At 47.2% G+C, this 27,208-nt stretch overlaps 1 long non-coding RNA gene across 1 annotated transcript in view; it reads right to left on the bottom strand.

Annotated features, from left to right (window-relative positions):
• Positions 1–6,505: 6,505 nt before the first annotated feature.
• The window catches only part of LOC125946910 (uncharacterized), a 28,902-nt gene continuing 8,199 nt past the window's right edge, over positions 6,506–27,208 (bottom strand). The window contains exons 2-3 of the long non-coding RNA XR_007467978.1: positions 19,579–19,653; positions 6,506–7,198 (exon numbers count right to left, since the gene is read on the bottom strand). This is a non-coding gene — a long non-coding RNA (uncharacterized LOC125946910). The remainder of the gene's footprint in view (positions 7,199–19,578; positions 19,654–27,208) is intronic.

Here is a 27,208-nt window from a genome sequence, read left to right on the forward strand (position 1 = left end):
ATATCCAGTAACATGAAAACACTCTGAAGGACGCCATCATCAACATCGCGCACTGTTAAGATTTGGGGGTGGAATTCACGATTACTTTCATTCGTGAGCGATTGTATTATCTGCTAATATTACGTCCAACATCGCGATCGCGTGACAGTTTTTTTTCTTTAGATAGATAGATAAACTTTAATGCAAAGATAGAGTTTTGTCTTGCTCCAATGGGGCATCGCTAATGGTCGCGGCCCCCAGTCCAGGGCTCCGCTGACTCTTGCCATCTTCTCTGCTCTCTGGATCAGCTTGAGCTGGTCGTCGAGGCCCGAGCTGGACAGCAGTGCCTCCCATGGCTCCCTCGTGGTGTTCGTGTCCTGGTGTTATATGTTGTGTAGCGTGCACTCCCACGTAATGTGGTATAGGGTTGGTGTGGCCCCGCACCACGGGCATTCGTCCCTGTAGGCCGTGGTGTACATGCGATGTAATATGTGTAGGTTCGTGTAAGTGCCTGTCTGAAGCCTACGCCAGGCAGCGGCATCCTCCGTCTTTAGTATTCGATGGGGTGGGGGATATCGCAAGCGACTCCCTCTATGGTAGTTCAGGATTGCTGAATTTTTTTAGAAGTATTCAAGCGTAATAGTTAGTTGTGAATACGAGCCCTGACGCCTTCTTCACCGGCTGGCCGATCTTTTTGCTATGCTCGTGGAAGATTTCCACAAAAGAAAATACATTCCCAGTGGTCCAGGAATACATCATTTATGGTTGGAGGTTATTCACATAATGAACCAATGTGTTCTGACCGGTAAAAAAATAGTCGGAAGTAGGTTAACGGAATAGATGGGTGCAAATGCATTCTTAGCGCGAAGTGCTGCCAACTTTAGGGAAATGCCTCTAGCTCGAGGGAGTTTAAGCCTTTTTTAGGGAAATAGAGAAATTCGTCCAAATCTAAGAAAATTTCCCGCTGACAGATTGAAACAGGGAACGGCTGACGTGACGGCGTGTTTTGATTTCAGTCAGTGCAAATTACATTGGCATTAGCATGAGAACTGTGCCTTTTGATTGTATAGCCGCGCAGTGAATGAATGAATGAATGAATGAATGAATGAATGAATGAATGAATGAATGAATGAATAAAATTACTTTTTCTGTTTAGAACAGAAAAGAAGCAGAAGCTAAAAGCCGTATGGCCTGACGAACGCTTCTGCTCCTACAACGTATCCCGTGAACGTATCCCGACAAGGAAAACGACATCGTGTAGATGCCCAGGTTCCTTTAATGACCTTCGTACGTGTAGCTGCGCTGTCGATGTCTGCGCACTTTCAATGAAATATTTATCTGCAACCCGTGAAATTAACGCATGCTGGAAGACCGAACAAAGCAGCACAGGTGAATCTAGGCGTAAGCGCACACAAATACTTAGCGGCGAGCATGACAGTGCTGTCGTAGCACTTAACAGCCGACTGTGCACGCGTACACTAAATTTTACTGAGAACCGCTTCAAGGCAGGGAACCTTGGACAGAAGCGCGGTAGCCATATGTAGTCATGTGTTTTAGGTGAGTTTTTCTTTAGAGGAAAGGTAGAAAATGGCCCCGTATCAGCGTGATTCACTGCAAATGGTGTGTAAGCGCTTAAGTGCGCTGGTGCTACGTCAGCGCACGGCATGCAAATGAAAATTATTCGCATCTTTTACATTGATTCGCCGAATGAGTCACTGTGTTGCCATTGTTACATTCTGTGAGCGAGGTCTGGCGCTCAACTTTTTTACAATTCAAATGAAGTTCCAAGTAATATTCGCACTTTGCTCAAGGTGAAAAACGGCAATGGTCTACAGCAAAGTCATACGTGCTGACGTCTTCTGTGATTATTTATTAGGCAGGAGGCATTATTGTCAGCATAAAAATTTGCACTGCGGCATCATTTAAAACTGAGTGCAGTGATCTGAATATCTGAATATTTTAAATAGCTTAGAAATAAATTTGAACTATGAATTTGTAGTCTATGCTCATGATGCCAACAAAAATGTATATTTGCAGAAATCATCGTGATGAACTAGTTAATTTTAAAGAAATCTAGGGTATTCTAGAGAATGTTTTATCAAACTTAGGCGAAAACTTGCTGCAGAGGTTTGCAGCACTGTGGGCATGTCACGTTGCCCGTGATTCGTGGAAGACTAGAGCGTGGACTTACAATGGTTGGTATGCTAAGCGCGAAAGCGCAAAGACAAGGGTTATAGCCTGGCGTTGTAAGCATATAATTGAATATTTTGAAAGAAATTTGTGACGCGGTAGTGACTTGTACCGTTCGGTTACCAATGATCATTATTTGCTTGAAGGGAAAGGTGGGCTTAATGACATGGTTTACGATGTCAAACATTTTTCATTGAAAGTGGGTGTTGCTATCGAAATATTGTCTAGATTTATCGCCAAACATGTCGAAATGGCGGTCAGCCTCGTAGCATAAAATTACGCAATACTATAAACTTTTTACGAATCATACGTTATCACGACATTAGAGAAAATCTTTACAAGCGGCAACGCCATGCCTTGCAGAGGCCAGAAGGCTTCTCAAAGGTGTACCCTGTCACTATTTAATGTCGGTACGTGACGAACGTGAAAATATTTAAATACCACGGTTAGTAGCGGAAAGCAGCATCTGCTAAGTACTAGGACCAAGTAACTGCATCTTCGTATTAGTTACGGTAAAACCCTGTTCGTTTTTCATAATTACAGAGGTCAAGACGTAACATTATGGGGTGGGTTGTAATGTATAGACTGCATCCTAAATTTGCGTGTCATGTCGCAATATTCGGAACGACCTTTACGGGCACGCGGCGGCCCTGATCAAATTAACGTGCATTTTCTTGACCCGCGCTAACAGCATGGTTATAACTAAACTAATTTCATAAACTTCCGCAGGTTTCCTATTCAGGATGAATACTTTACGCGAACGTTTGTGGGTGAACATTGAAAAGGATTGAAGAGAATGGCGGAATGTAATGGAGGAGGGGTTTCAGGAAGACGTGCCGGGACCGGCTCTTTTTATTTCATTAACTGCGACAAATATTTTGCACTCATCGGTACGTTGTTTTCGCTCGTGTATCTCGGCAACATTGCATTTTATGGCGACGATCGTCCTATACAGCACTTCACACTGTTACTTCACTCATTTGTAAAACAGAAAAAAAAGACGAAAAGATTGCGGCGGAGCTCTGCTCACGATGACTATCGGCGGTACTGCGTTAGCATCGGATCAATACAGCCACACAACGTATTGCCACCGTCGAAGCGAGTTATGTAAGAGGCGTGTACTGCAGCGGGACTTCTCTTTCGTGCTTCCCTTGGAACACTCGGCGCCATCTAGCGCAGCCGCCGCGAAGCTTGGGCGCGGCCTCCGAAATGCATGGCACGACGGTGCGCGCAATCGCTGAGGAAATGCATAGTTCGGCAACTGGGTCGCGCTTTCTTCTGGAATCGCTGCGTTATCTAATGTCGCGGCCGAGAAGTCCGCGCGTGGCCTCAGAGGCGAGAAGCATGGCGCGCCAGTGCCTGCGAATCCCGAGTATTGTTCCCTTCACATGCAACACACTCAGTGGCATATAATCAAGGTCATACTCAGCAAGTTGGCGAGAAGTTCATTTCAGAGCTGCACATACCCAGCGAACTCATGGCGTAGCCTGCTCGAGCATCGGCATGCTGTTCTTGAGGAACCCTCGTGACGTGAGTTCGATTCCGCTCAGCATCGGATACCTTTTATCATTGAAGAGCAGCGCGCACCTGCTGGCACACATCCAGTGACCCAAATTGACATCGAGAAGGTTAATTGAAGACCAGCACAACCGAGCCGCACATACGCAGTGCTCCAAGTCGGCGTCAAAGAGTTTCGTCGAACGGCGGTGAACAGCGGAGCTACTTTGAAAAGCGGCACTTAAGTACATTTTGGCACATACTCGGCCGCCCAAGTTGGTTTGGAATATCCTGTTACCTCCGCACAGCCGCCCATTGCGCAAGCCATTCAATCACGGACAACCCACTGATTCAGGTCGGCGGGAAAACGATTACATACAAAAATACATAGGCCCCGGAAAGTGCATTAAATATCCTAGGGATGCTAACGCCTTAAATGTGTGAATGGCCTTCGTGTCTTCCCCTCGCCATCGCAGAATCGAGTTCTTTTAAAATTGAAATGAGGACATTAAATGAGATTTAATGACCAAGTCCTAGCGGTAGCAGGTCGTTTTCAATCTAAATAAGAGAATGGGAAACGTAAAAAAAGGCTAAGTAACAACTAAAGGTGAAACGAGCCACTGCCGAGGAGACGGAAGCGTGGATTTGTGCCGCCACTAGTCGCAAACAGAAGAAATTTCGAAAGCAGCAGTGCCCGGGAGGATTGCTTAGCGTGCAGGAGAGTTGATTTGAAAATGCCATTTCGACTGATTGTTTTATTGTGCAGTCAGCACACAATATTTAGAATCACCTGGTGAAAAAATAACAATAGGCAGGCAGGCTCGTTGCATTAAAAGAAAATGAGCAGACGAAATGGGATTTTCAAACGAACCGCCCACCCGCGGAGTATCTTTTTAGGCACCGCTGCTCCCCATGCTTTCAACAGTGGCCGATAGGTGACGACACAAGTCCACGCTTCCGCCGCCTCGGCTATGACGACCGGCGGAGGCACTCTGTAGGGCTGCAAAAACAACGCTCGTTCATCTCACCACTACCACATTGTCTCTTTCATCCAGGAAAACATAGTGGCGGATTTATATGTCACCGAAGAAAGGGAAGAGGAAGTATTCTGCTTTTATCTTAACCCCAACTGCGTGATTATTTATTTTGTGTCTTCGGATGAACAGATTAAGTAAACTCGAACGCCTATATAAACGAAGTGCTTATTACCTCCAAAACTCTTCGTTATATCGGTCATTCCTTCGTAAAGATCGCACACCGTACAGCTCACCACAGAGCAGGCGAATCATGTTCAAGAAAAGAAACACCTTTATTTAACGTGCATTCAGGGGAGACTAAGCGAAATAAGCAGCCAATGATTTGTACGGAGTGTGCAATTGCAGCCAAACTTGTAGCACCGATGCTTACGACATGCTCCACACGGCGAAACATGGCAGTGACGCAAGCTAAAGCTGCGCATCAAGTCACAACCCATGCGAACGAAAAAAAAAAAAATTCAGACGCTAAGAAAGTGCACGGTCGTTATTACAGCTGACGCACAGCGAAAAAAAAAAAAAGTGCATTTTTTTTTTCAGTTTCAAAAGCGTACCGCACTACAATTCAGGGTAAAGAAATGTTCTCGACAAGGCCGGACATTCGGATAGTAGTCAATTGTGTTCAAGCATTGCTGACGGAGGCACGCGCACATTTCGAGCGAGACGTGTCCACTCAAAGTAAGGTAGATGGACCTGCTCATGTAAAGCACGCGGTGATGCGTATCCAGACGTCCTCAGCTGACGTTTCTTGTATACTTTCGTGCTTTCCCCAAGTGCTCAGTTCAGCGCCTGTCTTGCTTTTTACTCGTTCATGCGCTAGTTTTTCTGTTCCGTTTCTGAACGTTTGTGCAACAAAAACTGTGTTGTATTGCCCTGATCAAGTATTTCATGAACAAAAAAAGAAAGAAAAGATTCAATCGTGCCGCATAGCATAAGAGAGCGTTGCAAACTTATATGAAACCAAATCACCAACAGCTACAAATATTTTATTGTCAACTAGCCTATCTAAAATTAAATATTTTAAATTATTCACACAGAAAGTAAAACAAACGCCCTGTTTCCTGACGTATGCTGTTACTGAAACATGGGATAAAAAATACGATTTTATTCATATATTGCTCATTTTGTTTAAATTCAGCGCTTTTCGCGCTATCACTCAGTATATAGTGATACTTTACGAATATAGGGGGAGTGAAGGACGATCGAAAGCACTGGAAGCGGAAAAAAATGCACTGCTTTATTAGCTGATTTTACCGTCAGATTGGTATTCAGGCGCTCAGCTCAGCATGAAACAGCGGTCACCTTCATCGCCTCACCGACCTCTTGAACAATGTTGGGATTGTTGGTTCTGTTTAGCTGCTCCTGCTGTGGGCATATTTATTAGTGGGTGTATAATTTCTTCCTCTTTCTTTTCCAATGATTCCATCAATAGATATGATTTTTTTCCGCGGTTACTTCTTCCTTATAGGTGAGCGTGCGTACTCTTTAACACTTTGTAACTGCCTTCCGGGATTGCATTGTCCCCATATAATAATCGTAATCCATCTCGCACGAGCTTCCATGAGCTACTTTTCTGTCAGGAGCATATGTCGCCTTGATACTCTCGTGCTTATCGTGAACCGAAAATACGGGGAACAAAGAGTTAAGAAACGGAAATTCATGGAAGATAGACGAAAATCGTTATTTCCCGAACAAGTTAAGCCCCAGCAGCGGCAAATTTTTATGGGAAGTGCTCACCAAACAATGGAAGAAAGCTGTTCTTTCTGTCTGTCTGTCTGTCTGTTTCAGACAGAAAACAATTCTGTCTGAAACTTCGCGCGAAGAGTTGAATTGTGTAATACGGCTCTTTGTTTTTTAAATATTTCTTATTGGTTAGCAAGAAAACAATAGCCCTATGTTGTCAGTACCGCATTTCTTACCGAAGCACAGTATATATTTGCACGGTTTCACTTTTCGTACGCCAATAGAAACACTTATTGCAAAGATTTTGTGATTTAGATGGGTGACCCGGCCGTGGTAGCTTAACGGCTTTGGTGTTGCTTTGCTAAGAACCAGGTGACGGGATGAATCCCGGATCGGGTGGCCGCTATTTGATGAGGGCGATGTGCCAAAACGCCCGTGTACAATGCATAAGGTGCACGTTAAAGAATCGAAGGTTGTCGAATATAATCACTCACACGTGCCTCAGAATCAGATTGTGGTTTCGGAACATAAAACGCCAGAATTTTGTTTAAAATTTTGAGAAACAAGTGAAGGTGCTACTGGTAGTGCGAAATTAAAGTTTATTTACATTGTGTGGAGATGAGACGGTTTGTTCAGGCAGACTGTTCTGTCCTACATAGAAAATAAGTAAAAAAATAGACAAAAAAGAAACGAAGCATGGTTCGAGGGTTTCGCACTATCCGCAGAAAGTAAAAGGTCATGCGAAGATATACGCCACTATGGGTCGTTTTCAATGTAATAGTGAAGATGCCGGATCCCCTTTTCCGTGATCACACCTGAAAGGCAAATTAAATAGCTTTGATGACATAAAAACAAGGATGCTTCTGACTTCTTACGAAGTTGCTAATGTCAAACTAGGTTAGAGTACAGTGTTAAACTACACCTGTGATGTGCCGCATACAATATTAAAGCTACACGATCTGTGGTTGTATGGATGAATCTGGGCTCGGTTATGAGAAACGATCGCACCCAGGAACGCCTAATTCTATGGAGGAGTACTTTCAATATTCTACAATGTCTTGATGCCTTCGTTGAAGACACTGCTATACAACGGCCGGAAATGGTGCCCATTATGAACCTCGGATTTGTTTGGACCTCCAAAGACGTAACTAGCCCTTAATACAGTTGTTGCCCCAGAGATTGTAAACAGTCTAGAAAGGGAGACGGAGGGCTTTGCCGAACAGTTGTAATCTCAATTTATGAAGAGACTCGCAATATTTATTTTAGCCAGTTCCTCCAACGCCAAGTGAAAAAAGTTGCAGTGGCTTAGCTCGGCTATGCCAGGATATACGTAGCGTTAGAAAAGGTTCAGCTGATCATTCTTAACTTTCCTGGTTGTCTAGATTGTCAAGGATTAGCTTGATTGTCATGCTTACTGCTGCTCCAATGACACACACGCGGTATACGTATTATGTGGCACATGTATATTTATTTTTGCTCAACGTCACGTTGCTTCTCTATTGCCACAAAGACGGCTCGGTGATCAGTGAAGTAACACGCTGCCGTCTCTATGGCCCCTACACAGTATTTGGAGTTGTCTGTCGTCGTCATCGACGGTGTTTTGTTGTTGCTGCAGGGGTGGTCGGGCACGTCGCTCAGCCTCCTGGCGACGCCGCTTTGCTAGACGTTCGTCCCTTTGCTCCAGTGTCTCCGCAGCACGTTTAGCCTTCTTCTGTTCATTCCTCCTACGCTCAACCGCTAATTGCCAGGCAACTACTTCGGGATCCGATGAGTCAAGCTTCTCCGTTCTTCTGCGCTGTTGAGCAGCATTTGCGCTCTCCTTCTCCATGGCTATACCACACTGGCAAACGCCAGTCAGAAGCGCAGCGGCTCCAGCGCAGTGCCAGACGGCGACTGCACAGCGAGCGCGCGCCGGCGCCAGTGCGTCTACCACGGCTACGACGTCACTCCTCTGGAATGCGCAGACCGGCGGCGGTGAGTCGCGCGCGGCGGCGGCGGAGTGCGCGAGAGGTGCCGGCTCCGGTGGCTCCGGTGCGCAAGCCGTGTGACATCACTGATCCTTGCGCATGCGCAGCACGGCTCTTGATGTGCCGCGCGAAACGGGCTTGGCTAGGCAAGGGTAGCTAACGCTACAAAAACAATGAGGCGGAAGCCATCTCACGATGACTGTTGGCGCAAATGCGGTCGATAAATCAATACCAATATATCAATCAATATAGCGACGAAAGGTATTGTCAGCGTCGAAACGCATCAGGAGTGTAGTGCAGCGAGATTCCTCTTTCGCGCTTCCGCAAGAACCTCTGAGAACACTCGGCGCCATCTAGTGCCACCGCCACTAAGCCTGCGCGTGACCTCCGATACGAGAAGCGTGGTGCTTCGGTGACGCCGAACGCTGAAAACTGTTCCCTCACTTGCCACACGCTCAGTGGCACGTACTCCGTGACCCAAGTTGGCGAGAGCTTCATTAAAGGGCGGCCTATACCCAGGACATTCAAGGTGCAGCTCACTCAAGTGTTGGCGTGAAAGACGTTCATTGAAATGCGGCACATACGAGGTGCATTTGAGGCGCAGCCTGCTAATGCGTCGGCTTGGTGTCATCGAGAAGCCCTTGTGACGTGCGTTCGATTCCACTCAGCGTCGGATAAATTTAAGGGATATTTTCGTGATTGTAAAGTGGCACATTCCCAGTAGCACAAACTTAGTTATCCACGTTCGCGTCAAAGACGTTCATTGAAGAGTGGCACAGACCGAGAGGCACATATCCAGTGCTTCAAGTCGGCGTCGAATAGTTTTTTAACAGCGGCATCTACCCAGACCCGCATCTACAGTGACCTATGTCGGCGAGAAAAAGGTTCGTTGAAGAGCGGGACGTATGTAGACATTGTCATATACTCAGTGATACAAGCTGGTCCGATTGTTGGTTTCAAATCCTCTTCCCTCAGCATAGCAGCCCGATGCGCTACCCATTCGACCATGGTCTACCCAGAGACGCTGGTAGGCTGGAAAACGGTTCGATAGAAACACACACAGATACAGGCATGGCCCCCGAAAATGAGCGAAGTACCGAAAGAATGATAGCGCTTTATTACCTGGTCACAGATAGCCAAAACGCGAGGGGGCCGTATACTAGGGCCGATTGCGCAGCTGCACGAGCTAGTAGACCAGATCAGTGCGTAATAGTTTACATGTAAGCGGTAATATTTTAAAATGAAGTTTTCTTTGCCTACCATCCCATGGTTTTACCTCGGTCTGTCTGGACCGGGCTCTCGCCGAATAGGTTCCCTCTCACACTTGAATATGAAGCGGGTTCAGCAACAGGATTCATACCTCGACTTGCTGGGGCAGAAGCCCGGTGCTCTAACCATTGGCTACATTCGCATGCATCTTCCTCTAGTGTAACACGAGCTAACTTTTCCAGATGGTTCCCAGGAGTGAGTTATTTTATTTATACGAGTATGTAGCTGAGGAGACGTTGGCGCCTTTATATGCACCCGCTACTCTTTTTCACACAGATATGCGCAAATTATAAAGCCTATGTATGACATACATCTTAGATGAGTGGATTATGATTATGATTTTCATAATATAGCACACACCCACAAAGGGATGGGCCAAGAAGCGGGTGTTACATATAGTCTGAACGCTAAGTAGCTCCTTGAAATGGTCGCCTTGTGTTGGGGATTACGATTTCAATACTATACACATGCCCACAACAGGAGATCGGCCAAGAAGCGTGTTTTTTGCTTATTATGATGATTATTTCCGTACTATGACATATACCCACAAAGGAGGATTGGCTAAGAAGCAGGCGGTACAATAATACATGCCCAAAACGTGGTATTTGCCAAGAAGCGGGAGGTACTATCGACCAAAAAAGTTTACGGACCAAGGGATCTGACAAAACGCTGAATATCTCCGCAGCCTCAAAACGCAGCCTGGTATTCCCATTTCCAGCCTCTACTGGTATATGTGAATAACATTGTGATGTATGGTTGTACTGGCTACATTCAAAGGCTGCTCGGATATTTAGCGATTTCTGAGATCCCATGGTCCGTAAACTTCTTTGGTCGATAGTACGTGTTGTGTGTAAGAATCGGGTTGACGATGAATATGCAGAAGACAAAGATAATTTTCAATAGCCTGGCAAGGGAAAAAGAATTCAGGATCGCCAGTCAGCCTCTAGAGTCTGTAAAGGAGTACGTTTACCTAGGTCAATTACTCAGAGGGGACGCTGATCACGAGAAAGAAATTTACAGAAGAATAAAATTGGGTTGGCGTGCATACAGCAGGCATTGCCAAATCCTGACTGGGAGCTTACCACTGTCGCTGAAAAGAAAAGTGTACAATCATTGCATTCTACCGGTGCTAACATATGGGGCAGAAACTTGGAGGTTAACAAAGAAGCTTGAGAACAAGTTAAGGACCGTACAAAAAGCGATGGAATGGAAAATCTTAGGACTAACGTTAAGAGACCGGAAGAGAGCGGTGTGGATCAGAGAACAAACGGGGATAGCCGATATTCTAGTTGACATTAAGCGGAAGAAATGGAGCTGGGCAGGCCATGTAATGCGTAGGATGGATAACCGGTGGACCATTAGAGTTACAGAGCGGATACCAAGAGAAGGGAAGCGCAGTCGAGGTCGGCAGAAAACCAGATGGGATGATGAAGTTAGGAAATTTGCAGGCGCAAGTTGGAATACGCTAGCCTAAGGCAGGGGTAATTAGAGATCGCAGGGAGAGGCCTTCGTCCTACAGTGGACATAAAATATCGGCTGATGATGACATGTTGTGCCAATGCCGGCTAGCACTTTGAAATGATCATCGCTTGATCATGATGATAATTTTCATACAATATCACATACCCAAAATGGTGGATCGGCCAAACGTATCGGTGTCTTGTCGGTATCGAAGCGTACCGGTGTCTTGAATATGATGATGATGTCCATACAATGGCCTATACCAACAACGAGATAGTGACCAAAAAGCGGGAAGTACATATTGTGCCAACGCCTGCCAACACTTTAAATGATAGTCGCTTGTTCAAGATGATGATTACGATTTTCATACTATGTCACATGTCCAAATTTTGGATCGGCCAGGAACGGCATCCGTGTGTTGAATATGATGATGATGATGATTCCCACACAATGGCACATACCCACAACAGGAGAGTGGCAAAGGGGCGGGAAATGGATATCGTGGCAAAGCGAACTCTGTGAGATTATCGCTGTGTGTTGACGGTGATTATGATTTTTATACTATGGCATATACCAATAAGGGGGATTGTCCAAGAAGGGTGTTCGCATGCTGATTATGATGATGATTTCCATACTATGGAATCTTCTGTAGAGGCCAAGAAGCGGGTGGTACAATAGCGCAAGTCCACAACGTAGTATTTGCCAAGAAGGAGGATGAGGAGGATCATACTGTGTCGACGCCTGTTAGCTCTTTAAGATTATCAGCACTTGTTGATGAATATAAGGATTTTCATTACGGCGTCCTGGGCGTTATTGTGCTACCCAATGTAACAAATCCTATATTGTCTTGTATTTCTTCATTTCTTCTGATTTATTTTAATTGTATCGGCCACTTCTTGGCCGATTCCCCGGGTATGTGCCATTGTATGGAAATAATCATCATAATCAACACGCGGACGTGCTTATTGACCAATTCCATGTTACGGGTATGTGCCATGTAACTGAAAAATCATAATTATCAACACTCAGTGGTCATCTCACTGAGCTAGTTGGCGTTAGCAAGCTATGTACCGCCCGCTTCCTGGCCAATCCGCCGGCATAGGTGTAAGGAAGGTTACCTGCGCGCCCGTCGGTTACGTTTGATCGGAGAGACCGCTTTAATGGAACCCCAGTTCCCATGGCTCGTGCGCGTGGTGACAGCGCACTTGTTCTGCTCACAATACACTGCCACCCGCGAGGAAACGGGTGAGTTGGTCGATGATGACAGTGCTCCTTCTACTTGATGTTCCTTAGTTGTCGTTGAGGATGTCCCTGACATTGTCCATACCTTTATTGGTGGCTTCTTTAATTAGCTAAAGCATCGTGGATAGTGGATTGGGCTATCCCACCTTCATGGTCTCGTTGATATACTTGTACCAATTTATGTCGAATACCTTAGCTCGCAGCAGGCTGCACGATGATCTGCTCATCAAAAACGTACGTCTGCACAACCTTCTCACATTAGGTGCCCTTGCCAGAGTGGGGACAGCGAAGACGAACACGAGAGGCACCTTGACGTCGAACCGCCCTTCCATGGATGCAGATGCACGCGCCAGTTGATCTCTGGCACTTCTTTCTCTTTCGGTATGTTTTCTCCTTCGGCCTTTTGTCTTCTTTGCCGCCTTCTTGATCCCATTGTCCCTAAAATGTTCTTCAGCTGGCGGTGGTCGAATCGATGCCTGCTCTCTTCGTCGCTTTTCAAGTCTGGAACATACTGACGCACTGGCTGCGGCAGCGACATCGGTTGCTATATACTGGTGTCCAACCAGGCTGGAACGGAAGCCTAGGGATCACCCGACGGTGCGCGAGCGACTGCAGAAGCCGTCGAAGGGCTTTGTTTCCTTTTCTTCTTGGACCTGCTCGTCAAGCGCAGATCGTCCATGTCGCCGTTTTAGATGCGAAGCAGCTTATGGCGGGGGCTTTGTCCGTCCATCCCGCGGTGTCCCACACCCTCACAGCGCATGCGCGTCCCCTCCCCCTCTCTCTCCTCTCCTACGCTCCCCCTTTCTCTCCTCTAGGAATCCGGAGCAGCGCGCATGACAGGTGGTGCGACAGCTGCATACTCCAGCGGGGGCGCCACGGTAGTTCCGCGGTATGAAAATGACGGAGCGTGCGCGTCTCATACTCTCTCCTGTGCAGCGCCGCGATGAGCGCTCGGGCCGCTGCCGCGAAACCATCTCCCGCTCAAGCTAACCATCTCCCCGCTGCTTCGCATCCACATATGGTTCCCTTTAGCGGGAGATGGAGTAATTTTCTTTCTTCTAGATGCAGGCGCCACGAGGCTGTCGGCTGGTACAGCGGTGCGGCGATCTGCTGTAGATCAGAACAGTGTCGGAGTCGTTGCATCAGTGGACTTTGACTAATGTCTTCTAACGTGGGGTCGTTGGGCATCTCTGGCGTGGCGGACTTGCCAGTGTCGTCGACAGGAAATGGCTACGTTACCGGATGGCAGTCTCCTTTCCAGGTTTCACGACACCATAATCTAAGGAACGAAGTGACTGCGCGTGCGTCGGTTATGGTTGGACGGTGCGACCGCTTTAATGGAAGCGCGGATTCTCTGGCTTGTGTTCGTGGTGACCGCACACTTCTCCTTCTGTTCACAACAATGGGTATGTGCCATAATATGGAAATCATAATCGTAATCGACACGTGGTGATCACCTGAACAAGCTAGTTGGTGCTCACCGATCGACAGACCGACCGACTGCCCCAAGCGAAACCATGAGATGGTCGACTACCCCAAGCGAAACCATGAGATGGTAGACAGGGAAAGCTTCGCTTTCAAACTACGAGATTGGTTTGGGGAGCCTGTGGGACGGAAGGTCACCACTTCATGTGGGCATGCGCAGACATCTACAGAGTCTGGCACACGGTGTAAGAAGAGAGGTGATCCGACTATGGCACGAGGCGCGGTCACTTAGTCTGACTTTCACGCACGACGCTGCCGCAAGGGGCAGCACCTGTTTTGGGAGCCAACTTTTTCGCTCGCTTTGCTGGCGCTTCTATGGGAGCGCTCGGCAGAGGTGCTTTATTTCGTTGCATATATGCCGTTCGCCTGCTTAAAACGACTCTATTTGGTTGGAGGAACGTCCGTTTATATTTCTGCCGACATTCCGAGCTGTAATTCGACTCGAGACCGCATGAGTGATTTATTAAGTCAGGGCTCTAGCAGCTGTCATCTCAGCGTATGGCTGCATTAGACTCTAATTTTGATATTTACGAGAAACACGGGCGATATATATTTCATATTTACTAAATGTGCTAAAGTGATCACAGTGTAACATGCGTTCAGAGGAGTGCTAGGGCACTAGATAAGCCTCCACAGCTGCCAACATGTACAAGTCATGCGTTGCTCAATCAGCAAAGTATCGCGGCACAATTTGAGGGGTGCTATAGTCGATTTCTGATTTGTGTTAGGAATGCAATAGCCAGGGAAAACTGCATTCAGTTTCCTTATTTCTATTGTCAGAGAAGTAATGCCCTGCATTATAAGCAGGTCGTTTATCTCGCTTAAGGAAACAATTATATACTTGAATTGTTAAAAAATTCAAAAAAGAAAAGTTTGCAGCAACGCAGAAACACAACCAGCACCGCATGTCTTTGTTGCCTTCAGCAGACGCGAAGCTATTCATTGCGACAGAATTGCCTATCTGGTTGGGAAAATTGATTAAGACTTAGAGATTGACGCCAAATAAATAAGGGAATTTATTAGCCCGACGTTTCCGAGCCAGTTCGGCTCCTTCTTCGGGGGTATTCTTCGGAGGTGGCGGTGTGCCGCTTTTAAAAGGTCCATCGCAAGAAAGGAGAGGCAGGGGGAGAGAGCTTAAGGTGGGGAGACACTTGACAGGGCATCTGTTCTGGACTGACTAAAGAGGTGGTAGGGGGGGGGGGGGGCGGTGTTGCTGGTCGTCTGGGTTGACCGATGCTGCGGGCTCTTTAATCGCGGGAATGCCGTTGACGAGGGGCGGGACCAGCAACACCGCCACCCCCCTCCCCTACCACCTCTTTCGCCTGTCAAGAAAACGTACCATGTCAAGTGTCCGACACGTGCCCTGTCAAGTGTCTGAAAGTATTCTGACAGTAAGCGACATGAAACCTTCTACCTGTTGATAATTAGGCTTATAAATAACGAAAACAGGGCAAATCTCAAGGTATGGGTGTTTGAATGCTGACTGAGGTGGTAAATTTTCCACGCTTGTGCCGCTGCTCCATTGAAACGCCAGCAAGATTGGCGGTGAGCAAGGCCACCTGAGCATGTGCTGCCTCTAGTGGCGGCGCTCACTTACGGTCACACGAAGTGGCCGCTCTCTCGCCCAAGTGCGGGCGCGCCATCGGAGCACCTTACTTCTTGCACCGTGGTCTGGCGTCTCCCATATCGAAGACGTACTAGCGCTGTGCAGCACTGCCTATGACGAGATGCCGGAGGCCGATAAGATTGGGCAAATGTCGCAGACGACGCCTTTAAACATTTAATGTGTATAAATTACTCAACAGCCCCGTTGAAGCAGTGCCGCGCTTTGAGCAACCTAAATTCCTGCGCATTGATCAGGTGGTTACTCTGGTGCGCAAGACCACTGCAACTCCCTCTTGCGAAGACGACTGGACAACACAGCCGCCAGTTTCGTCATATCAGCCGACTGGGATTGTACGCTATTACGATCGAGTAGTAGGGTAAGAGAACTGCGAGCCGCTCCCACATTCCTGCGTGGACCCGCTTGGGATTTCTGAAGCCGACAACACGCGCCACTGCACAGACCAGCGGTGACACCATTGCGTGGCACGTTGTTTGACAAAAAATACGTGGTCTTAAAGAGGCAGTTGCTGGATGCTGCTTTACCGCAGATCATGATGACGGTATCACGAAACTCATAAAGCGTGTGTTACGGCCGCTAATAAACGCCCAATCCGACCGTCATACGAACCACCTAATTGTGGGGCATTTAAATGAGCCGAGATGAAAATGAGAGAAGTTTGAGCCCTCCTGTCCACGATCTGGTCGCTCCTATCTCGGAGGCAGTGAACCGGGTGTAACTGTAGGTACTGCCCCCATTGTAGTCAGTGAACAACGGTGCCTGTGCGATTGCGCAAGCCCTCGCACTGATGGCGGAGTTTTGGTTGACTTAGGATGCTCCTGCTGGAGGAAGGTGTTCCCGTAGATTTTCCTGGCCTAGGGATTTAGGGAGGGTAGCTGGTATTTTCATGGGCCTTTTTCGGCTCCTCTTTTGTGATTCAGTTCAGCCATGCTGGACTGTTGAGATGTATCATCTGTGGCAGTGGCGAGCGATATGCCCAATGCGTCGGCAGTGAAAACAGATCAGCTTGTCGTCCCTGGTGCGCCACTCGGACGGGTTGCGCTGTACATAAGATGAGTAAGAGGAGCGAGGAGGAGAGCAAGGAGGTTCCGAGCGTACGGGACGAGCGGAGTGCAGGCCCACGTTTGACAGCTCCTGACGGACGCCTCTATCAAGGAGATCGTCGCCGGCGAAGGGTCCGATGACGGCCGCCGGTTGCGCTGCTTCGACCTCACGACGAATGAGGCGGGTTAAGTTGTCACATCAGGAAGGCTATGGGCAGAGGTCGTCACAAGATGACATAGCAGCTGTGTTGGGAAGGCGTGTGATGTGATGGAATACCCGGCGGCTTTTAGCATGCTTGAGACGGCGACACTCCGTGAGGATCGTATCGATGCTGGTGACGTTGGTAAACACCAGTAAACTTAAGGCGTCCTCAGCAATGCCTTTCAGGCCATGATTAACCTTATAGTCCACCAACATGTTCGCGTTGGCATTGTGACAAAGTGCCAAGACATCGAGAATGTACGACACATAGGATTCGGTCGACGTCTGTACGCATGTGGCCAGGGCCTTCTTCGCATTGAGTTGGTGACCGAACGGATAGCCAAAATAGCCAAAATGTCGCAGAGCTTGTCTTTGAAAAGATCCCAGCTCTTGATCTCCTCTTCGTGGGTCTGGAACCATACCCGTGGATTGCCGTCGAGGTAGAAAAGGACGTTGGCAAGCATTATAGTCGGATCCCACCTGTGACTGGCGCAGACAAATTCGTAAAAGCGGAGCCAGCAGTCGGTAACATCAGGACAGCCGATTCTCGTGAAAACACCAGGATACTGAGGGGGGGGGGGCGGTGACGTAGGTCGTAGCTGCAGGCGTAGATGCCGGCGTAGACGAAGCGCCGCCAGCAGGAGCTTAAGTTGGATTGTCGGCATTGCGACCGCTCTGAAGCTAAAAAAATTAAATTATGGGGTTTTACGTGCTAAAACCACGATATGATTATGATGCACGCCGTAGTGGGGGACTCCGGAAATTCGGACCTCCTGGGGTTCTTTAACGTGCACCTAAATCTAAGTACACGGGTGTTTTCTTAAATTTAGGTGCACGTTAAAGAACCCCAGTCTGTGAAGCTCCATGGCGGGTACGGGGAACGTCCACCTCAACCAAATAATGTTACGTGTAGCTGATGTACAAGCCTATTTTCAATATATTTACACGTAGGCTAACGGTGGCCGAGGTGGTGACCCTATGCCAATCGGGAACCCGTCGCCTTCCTCCTCTTCAGTGTAGCCACACTGTGGTGGCTGTTCTATATCAATATAAAAGTAATTTTGCAATTGTAACACAGGAACGGTATGTTTAGTGCTGAATAATATACAGTTTTGTTATAACTTAAATAATGCATTACATATTTGGCCACCTATTCGGGGAACTTCATCTGCTGCCGTCCACGACAATTTCTTGTTGAAATTAAATGGCTAACGACTGGAGGGCGCCGGCAGGGTCGAGCTCTCCCAGACGTTGGCCGATGAATTGATAGCGGTGACCAATTCAGACATTGGCGTTAGTAAATTACTTATGGGCAATTTTTCAGTTTTTTGCTCGTTCTCTTGGAAGCGCCTTCCCGTGGCTCCATCAACAATGAAGCTCTGCGCTTCATTGATGACCAAGACGCGAGTGTCGCCGCATTGAGGAATCACGACACTGTGGGCAATGTGTTCGCATCTTACAACAATACCTTTGCTTCCGGTGCGCACATCGAGCGAGCTTTTAATATCGCTGCCTGTTGGCTTCACAGGTAAACGAGTGAATATGACCGATGAAGATATCGGGAACCAATTGCTTCTGAAAATAAGCAACGTGTGAAGGGCTGCAGAGAGCGCACTGAGAGGGCGAGACGAGCTCGTTCTTATTTACTGTATTTGTGCAATTTCAATAAATTTCGTGAGGAACGTAACGTAAAACTATCCGACTACTTTTTGGTAATTGCTGAACTACTTAAGTGGGGCAGTAATTGGTCACTGCATTCAAGTCCAATTTTGAATGAAGTAGTAATGGTAATCGGTTATTTTTTTCTGCAGCCCATACAAATATGAAACAGAGTAGTCATCGTGTTCGCCCATCCGCGACTCCTTCAACATACGGTCATGTTATGCGCAGATTCATGCTCATGCGTATTGCACAAAGAATTCGGATACAACTGAGTAATTGTGATGATTATGTTTAGGAAGAGACAAAGAGCGCATCATTTAATTTGTATGAAATTGTAGCGCCACGGTTGCGAAACCGTGCGGCGTTGTCGGATACCCCTGCACCTCCACCAATAACAGTTACGGACGATAAGCGACTCTTTGCTGATAGTGTAATGAGAATGATTGTCCAAGAAAATAGTCAATTGGTTCTACTCTCAGCGCCAAAGATCCGTCGTCTTCCTACCCTTTGTATCATCCCACATTGCAACGTCTGATGACTTTGCATTGTGTTAATAGATGTAAACGTTATAATTGCTTCTGGGGAACAATAGCATATTGTGTCACTGAGATTTTATTTGGAAAAGCGCAAAAATTGTGGATACTAGCAATTTTACCCAAAACGTTCAACTTATCAGACCTGTGCACCCCGCTAATAAGGGGAACTCAATTTTACTTAGTGTTCAAGGACATCGGCACACTGGTCAGGCAGTCGCACAGAAGTCCCGTTTTAGCGCTGGTATTTAACTTTTTATTCATGGATTAAGGTTTCAGCATTGTTATGGCGGTGTACATTTAGTTGGATTACTCGTTAACAAATTAACACAATAAGTCCGCATGGAAATTCGTATCTATGTTCACAAAACGTCCTTCTTGGATATTTACTGTATTGTGGGTGATTCTGTTAACGGGTACTCAATTCCTTTTATAGTGTTTTTTTTTACGTATACTGAAATACCCAACAATATCAAGGAAGTGTCGGTTGACGGGAAATTGTGGTCATAAAAGCACCCGCGCTGCAATTTCAACGAAAAAATTTAACGTCTGGCTAAGGACGTGGTAGACAAAAAGAAGCGCTCAAAGCGAGCAAGTAAGCTATGTTGTCGAAAGCTTGGAGGCTGATATAGGCGTAAAAATAAACTGTGTTGTTAGTGAGGCGGGCTGAGCAAAAATACACATTCATATAGAAAAAGTGAACTCACCTGCGCCAGCAGACTTGTGCTACACCATGATGAAATAGTAGTGGTGTTAGACGCAAACACCGTGTTGGCACGCCTCTAGGATCGGACAAAAATAAAACATGTAGGTAAGTGGGGGCTAGAAGCGCGTACACGGTAACATGTACGTAAAAGGCATGACACGGCCAACAGCAAGTAATTCTAATAGCTACATATGTTTTAACAGCGCAGCTGTTCTTGGTGGATCCTGTGGCGTCGTGCTGCTTGGCGTCACGCTGGTCACGTGACCTGGGAGGGAGAGGGGGCGAGAATGAGCCAGGCAGCTCCGCCGTGCCGAGAAGGGGGCGAGTGAGTCAGGCAGTCAATGAGCGTTTGCGAAAAGTACGTCAGTGAGAGGCTCGGTGGGGTATACACAAAAGAGAGTCAGTTCTGGCTCCGCATTCGTTCTTCGAGAATAGCCAAGACTGCTTATACTCCCGAGGAAGAAATCATCCGACGCAAGCACCAGCGAGAGCATGCTCACGTCGTGAGGAACGCGCTAGGAACGCCGTCGCCCGTGGACGCCGACGCGTCCCATCCCCCGTAAGTAGCGCCGTTCGTGCCAGCCAAGCGGTCGCGAATGCACAGCTTCGTTGTTCGACCATCTTCACGGAGTGAAAAGGGCGGTGGTTTTTTGAGAAGGAAATAGCTGCTCTGCCCACGGTATAGGTAGACAGCCGCTTCAAGCTGTTAGGAGTACATTTCACATGGGAACCAAATTCCTAGACAAATCGAAATTGGTTACAGCGTATACGATATCCATGTTCAAGATATGACCTGTAGCTCACTTTTATCCTTGAAAAGGAATGTAGGTAAGAATGGGGTTTTGACAGATACGTACATTTAGACTGAAGAGTGTATACCAAGGAAAAAAGTGCAGTAGAAGAGGTCAAGTGGTGTGTGATGAGATGAGCCGATTTGCAGTCACAGTCGGAAACCGGCTGACCAAAGACCGGGATAATTAGAAATCGCTAGCAGAGACCGTTTGGTTGGTGCAGGGTATACACGATAACTTTAAGGTTATATTATTGATGATGATTGAGGTATTCGAATAAGTGGAAGAGTGCCCACACATGAAAAAATTATAGATACTTCTTGTTATGCTTCCTACTGCATTTTTTTTCGAGAGATCACAGCATTTGTCTCACTGTGCTTAAGGTACAGGTTTACCTCGGCTAAAAATTGCATCACTGGCGTCACTTTTCTTTATTCATTCCAGTAAATGGCGGACCGATGTTCTTACAGAATGAAATCACTAGCTATATTGTAGGGTAGTTGATGCCTATGCATTATTAGGGAGAAGCAGGAATGGCTGCTTTTATATATTGACGAGCAGATGCCTCAAGGTCAACCCTCAAATTAACATTCATTTCAGTCGAAATTATGCGGAATGTCATCAGTGGAGTCTATAAAAGATCGCAAGAAAAATACACAGTAAAAAAAAAACTATTCATGCAGGTGTTTTGCACAGTAGAAAAAAAAGCAACAAGGAAACAATTATGACAGAAAAAGCTAAAAAAACAATCCATGCGAAAATGAGTCACAGCGACAGCGAAACTAAATATTACCCGATTGTAATGCAAGTAGAACACACCCAGAAAGTGCCAAGCTTCCAGAAAGTGTTCAGTGAAACAAATCTAGATACTGGCTATCGCTACGTTCACGTGACATCTGCGCAGCAGACAAGTTTAAAGTGAGGACCGCATGGAACGTGCTTCCGAAGTACGAAAGTAGATTCAAGAGTTCTGTGTCATTGAGAAGTGTCACAGCCCACGCCGTATATGAACGTTATCTTCATGACTGATATGCCTTACCGCGTCAGCTTTGAAATTGCAGCACGGTCTTTACGCATCGCCTGCTGTACGTTACGGTGATGACAGAACGATCCAGAAGCCTTGTCTTACTGTGGAGTGTTATATTTTCTGAAAACTATTTTGGTGGCAACTATTCCAAAGGAGTATGCTCGTACTTCTCAAGAACCTGTAGGTTTCACGACACGGAAAGCGAATGATTTAAGTACCAAGCATCACATCAAATGAACAGTAATGTTCCCCAGTTTGTGTTGTAACCTCTTGGACGTAGTCAACATGTAACGTATTAGGCAAATTTCTTTTTTGTATTATTCGTCTTATTGCGATAGCAATTATATAGACACTCCAAGCGAATTTCTGCCGTAGTCAGAGTCGTGGACGTCGCTGTGAGGTTCCGTATGAAGTCCAGACACGGTAACATCATCGCCGTGCGTCGTCGGTGCGCTGTATGTGAAAGTGCCGCGTTTATACGAATGCCGCAAGTGTGTAATCTCATTTCTAGAAAATTGCGTCCATGTACGTATGCGGTTGTAATGCGCAAAGAATGCGAATCACCTTAATGCGTGAGGAGAGGGTTCATCGAGACGGTTAAGTAGACTCACGCGGTCCAAATAACCGCTGGCGTATCCCATTCTGTGCGTTCTCATCATCTCAAGCGGCAAAACGCACTCGCCGGAAACAGGCTGCGGATGAAGGGGGAGGCGCTAAGTGTTAACGCTGTGGCATGGTGTTATTGTGGTGAGCTAGGAAATGCGATGTGCTACTGTCGCATTCATTTCATCATAATCATCATCAGGAGCAGCAGCAGCAGCAGCCTATTTTTATGTCCTCTGCACGACGATGGCCTCTGCCTGCGCTCTCCAATTACACCTGTCTTGCGCTAGCTGATTCCAACTTGCGCCTGCTAATAAATTTCCTAATTTCGACGACACACCTAATTTTACGCCATGCACAATTACACTTCCCTTACATTGGCAGCCATTCTTTAACTCTAATGGCCCTTCAGTTATATGCCCTACGCATTATATGTATTCATGTAATGTATTTTACATTCATGTAAATGCGACTAATGCGCTGGTCGTTGCGCTACACATAAGAGGACGCCTGCACGCGGTCTTGCATGCGCGGTGTTGAACAACTACAAATAAAAAGGAAAAAGTGTTCTTACGCTCCCCAGCTGCGCAAGGGCAGGCCTCAGAGTAGCATCCGCCTTTCACCTGGCTATTCGTGCACTTTGCAGCGTATAGTGCATAGGGCTGGCAAGTTGTGACGTGCTGTCGCCGCATACAACAGAGATCCACACCGCATTCGTTTGTGTTCTTGCAGGGAGCGCCTCTTTCTTTTGGCTGCAGTTATAGAAGGATGCAATTAGAAGTGGTTGAAAATATTTCGCACAAAAATTGAAAGTGTTTCTTCGTTTTACTCAGAAGCCAATACGTTTTCGCAATGACATACTGCTAGTCTAGCTCGTACCATTTAATTAACTACTTAGTTTCAGCGAAAAAAGCTGATGAGCGTAACTAAATGGACACATAAAAAGTGCAGATGTGAGAGTGCCAACCGATGCCGCACCAAATGCCGCGTATGCCGCACCAAATTAAAAGAAAAATGCCTGTAGCAGATGGCGCAATTTTAACCCTTGCTCTAAATTACTCGATGAGGTGGCCATTACTTGTACGAGAAATCAATATGCTTAATTCAATAAATACCATAATTAGGCTAAAGAACATTTGGAATAAATACTTCCTGGCACATATTTCGATTTACTGATATTACTAAGGGAGTATGAAAGGCATCTCCACTTCTCAGGACATCGCTACTTCCGTGATATTAATTTTCTAAGTATCCGACGAAAGGCACTGGTACTCCAGTTACTTTTGTGCTTGAATGTATAAAAGCGCGTTTTTCTTTAAAAAAAAGTAAATGCCACAACGGCGCATTTTTGCCGCATGTTTGACGGCGCATATCTCAAAACTGGCGTCATACTCAGAATTCGTTCTTAGTCGATATTTCTTGCATACTCACTTGCTACAATTCGTGGATTGAAATATGGAATTATGCATATATGTAAGTATATAAATATGCATTTTAGCATACTTAGCGTAATAATGTTAATAATGCCTTGAAACATTTTGATTTGTCTTAGAAGTAATGACCGCCTAACTGAGTAATGTAGATAAAGCGTTAGAATTGTGATATCTGCCACAGGCAGTTTTTGGAACACCTTCTAAACAGGAACACCTTTTAAACAGGGGCGTAAGTGCGGGACTAAACGGTTAATGGGCAGTCCAGATCGTCAGCATGAAGGACATCGGCAACCGCTAGACCTCGGGCGGGCGGCTCCGGGTGCCGCGTAGCGGTAGAAGCACGTGACGCCGACATGTCGTGAGTAGCAGTGCTGGTGTACAATATCTCGTGGGAAGAAATCACGGCGAGACGTGGCAGTGAACAGCGCAAATATTTAGGTACACCGAGGCGTGAGCTGTCAGGTTGTCGGCGCTAGACAAGACGGTCGGGACACATCGGTCGTCGTGTCAGGTCCAGGAACGTGGCACGACGACAGATATGTCCCGACCGTGAGCAAACAGGCCGCGGATAGGGGAAGAAATTGCACTTAAGATGCTTCTCACAATTACCAGCACCGCTGGTGAAAGTAGCAGCTTGGGGAGCATTGACGTGTAAGTCTGGTGCGACTTGCACCAGACTTGCACCAGACTTGCAAGAAAGAGGCGACGTGTCGAGTGAGCCATCTTGAACGTACACCGGAGTTGGTGCTACGTGATGGCTCGCGAAAGCACGTCGAGATGTGTTCCACGCACCAGCAGCAAGCTGAAAGCTAGTGGGAGCCGCCGTTGCCATGTGAAAGCGGCGTGCAGGTGCATCGTCGACAGCGTCTGCGGTGACACATATAAGTGCGTTGGTGGAACGATGGCGAGGCAAGTTGGTGGCGTGACAGAAACACGCCACGAATCTGGACACGTTGACTAAAGAAAGCGGCGTAGCGCGCAAACTGTAGGTGACGATGAGGTGCAAGCAGTGAAGTAGCCGGGGTGGACGGGGATACGAGAGTTTTGGACGGCAAGGTGCGCAGCAGCAGTTGTAACCATCAACGATGCGGGAGAAGGGTGGAGTTCATCTCTGAGGGCCCAGGGTGGCAAGCAGTCCGGGCATCTGATGCAGATATCCTTGACCTTGGTGCCGTCGAGAAAGTGCAGCGTGCGAATTATAATGACATTGTAGTGAGCAATAGATGAAAAGTTGCCCGAGAGCCAAAATCTAGCTGGGGATGACGCCGTGAAATGTTCAGTGGCAAGGCGCACAAGTCCAAGGTCGTCGACAGTCCAAAGACGGAAGAGAAATGCTAGTGTTGGGGAGCCATTGATGCATACAACGCCTCAAAAAGTTCTTGCCGCTTAGCGCATGTCCGTAAACAGCTGTCACAAACGAGGAAGCTAGATGGAGAGCGAGGTGGGGGGACGAATGCACAGCTGGCGAGTGTATTGGTGAATGTCGAAGTTTTCCTGCTTAACGGGAGAAGCTGGACAGGCAAGTGACGGCGGATGGGCCAGGCGACGCTGCAGGTGCACAGGTGAGGGTCGCTGCGGATAATGCGTCGCGGAAGCCGGCGTAGAGATCGCATTGTCGCCATTGTCGCAGGTCGTCGTTGGTAGCCAGAAAAGCACTGAAGTGGTCAGCATTATTGGAGGGCCGATACCCTTGATGTGAATGGCTTGCACGTAGTCAGACGACGCAGATCGTTGCTGTATAGCTGGGTGTGGGGACTCCGCGGCAGTGCACTTGTAAGTCGACGGGGTGGTAACGTCGCATGCCGAGAAAAGGAGGAGGGTCTGTCAGACAGGTGCACGAAGGGACGTGGGCGGTCCTGGCGTTAAAGGCCTTAGCGGAGATGAAACCTGTCATTCACGGTCGAGGTCCGGGACGAGGAAGTAACGGACGTCGTAGTGGGCCAGCACACCAGTGCCACTGGCTGGCGGCCGGCATGACAAAGAGGAGACGGATCTCGGCCGAAAGGGCCACAAGGAGGATGGTGTACTCGTATTTCACTGGCTGCGCCGTGACGCCGTTCGGCTCCGGCATTGCGTAGAACTAGGCGAACCATCCTCGTTTATGACGCCGAAACGATGGAAGTGGCGGGAAGAACCGCGGAAGCTCCGTGGCCGCGGGCTGCATCCCCGCGGAAGGCGCATTTCCCCGACTTACCATTGTAGGAAGACGTGTGGGCGAGCAACGAGCCGTGCCGTCATCCCTACGTTTATTAGAAGGAGCGATTGAAGGCGAAGCGAAGCGGTGCTGCAACGACCCGTCGGCGTGTTCGAGAGCAAGAGCGTGTTCTGCTCGTGACTCGAGCTAACGGCGATAGCGCGGCGCTATGATGTCAAATTATAATAAAGTACCTATATAGTAAAAGTACCGCCATCTACTCTTTCCTCCGCCGTGTCCTCTCCTAAAGCCCTTGTACTTTTCTTTATTTTTTGCTTGCGAAAGGAAGTCGACGGTGGCGCCCCTCGAAAGTCCTCGTTGAAGCTTTCAGGCCGGGCGCGCGCCGCGGCCGCCGCCGGATACTGCGGCTGCGCAGAGGTACTTTCGACATGGCTCTGAGGCGGAAAAAAATAAAAAGAAGTGAAAGCGCGCGCTATCATCGTCCAATCGGAGATACAGGAGAGAGAGAGAGAGAGAGAAGTGGCGTTGATCAAAGGATGGCGGTACTTTTCCTATATAGGGACTTTAAGATGATAATAAGTGAAGACGATGATGCTGCAGAAACCTGGTAATGCCACGACGTATTATAAATGAGGGTGTCTTCCCCGATACGAGGTGTCACTACATTGCTGGTATGCTGACCGCATTGACGCTGACGGCCATCGTGAGATTGGTTCTGTCCCATTTTTCTTTGTCGTTTTTTTTTGCCATGCGCCTTTTTTTAAAGTGCTGTAACTATTTAGTTCCCATCGAGTGTGTGGACAGACCTAGGATGTCCTTAGAACAGGCCCGTAGCCTAGCCCCCCCTCCCCGATATTTTAGTAACGCTGGGACTAAACGTGAGTGTTACATTTAGTGCGTAACGCTGCTTTATTTTTATTAATGAAATCTATGGAGACCAATCGTCAGTATAAAAACATTATACAATTACGAACATTATTCGCAAAATAAAAATTTTAAACTATTATTAAAATAGTATTTAACAAGTCACCTAATTTACATACAGCGATATTTACCGAAAATAATTACTGAAAGATAGGTGCTTTCCCCAAATAGTCAAGGCCTTCAGCAAGTGCCCTCCCCCCAAAAAAAGTTCCTGGCTACGGGCCAGCCTTGGAATGTATTTAGCATATGTTGCTCCTCATTAAAATAACTTTATTTTTGTGAACTTGTTTCACAGTACCATTCTAGACCCCAGATATCACAAGCGAAAGGGCACACGCCTTTGAACAGAATTCACAGCTTTTCATTCGTAATGGATTTTTACATTGGCCGGCAACCACCGCTAATCCATGCCCACCAGTAGAATTGGCGGGCATTTGCTCTTGCAAACATTTCTACGCTAAGAGCCTTCTAGTGAATACGGGCTTCGCTCTTGAGGCATTGGTATCACCCCAATGGTCGTTGATAAATAAAAATAAAAATGTTGCAAGATTCGATGAATAATTTTTAATGTTCCTTAAAAATCATGATCTGCGGGAGCTTCACATGCCGATAAAAATGGTGATAATGAGGTTCGCTTTACTACAGCTGCTGTGGACGAAATACAAAGATGAAGTGTGGCAGATGAGCCGATGCCTATT

The sequence above is a fragment of the Dermacentor silvarum genome, chromosome 7, assembly GCF_013339745.2.
Source record: "Dermacentor silvarum isolate Dsil-2018 chromosome 7, BIME_Dsil_1.4, whole genome shotgun sequence".
Classification (NCBI taxonomy): Eukaryota; Metazoa; Arthropoda; class Arachnida; order Ixodida; family Ixodidae; genus Dermacentor; species Dermacentor silvarum.